Here is a 656-nt window from a genome sequence, read left to right on the forward strand (position 1 = left end):
GGCCAAATGCTGGGTTCTGCACTTTGCCCACAACAACCCCCAGCAGCGTGACAGGCTTGGGGAGGAGTGGCTGGAGAGCTGCTCAGCAGAGAGGGACCTGGGGGCGTTGACTGACAGCCATGTGAACATGAGTCAGCAGAGTGCCCAGGTGGCCAAGAAGGCCAACAGCATCCTAGCCTGTATCAGGAATAGTGTGGCCAGTAGGACCAGGGAAGTGATCTTATCACTGTCCTTGGCACTGGTGAGGCTGCACCTCGAGTCCTGTGTTCAGTTTTAGACCTCTCGCTACAAGAAGGACATGGAGTTGCTGGAGCGTGTCCAGAGAAGGGCAATGAAGGTGGTGAAGGGTCTAGAGCCCATGTCTTATGAGCAACAGCTGAGAGAAATGGGGTTGTTTAGTCTGGAGAAAAGGAGGCTGAGGGGAGACCGTCTTGCTCTCTACAACCATCTAAAAGGAGGGTGTAGTGAGGTGGGGGTTGGTCTGTTCAACCAAGTAACAAGTGACAGGACAAGAGGAAATGGCCTCAAGTTGCACCAAGGGAAGCTTAGATTGGATATGAGGAAGAATTTCTTTACTGAAAGGGTTCTCAGGCATTGGCACGGGTTGCCCAGGGCAGTGGTGGAGTCCCCATCCCTGGAGGTATTTAACAGTCGGG

The sequence above is a fragment of the Antrostomus carolinensis genome, unplaced genomic scaffold, assembly GCF_000700745.2.
Source record: "Antrostomus carolinensis isolate BGI_N321 unplaced genomic scaffold, ASM70074v2 scaffold2797, whole genome shotgun sequence".
NCBI classification, from domain to species: Eukaryota; Metazoa; Chordata; class Aves; order Caprimulgiformes; family Caprimulgidae; genus Antrostomus; species Antrostomus carolinensis.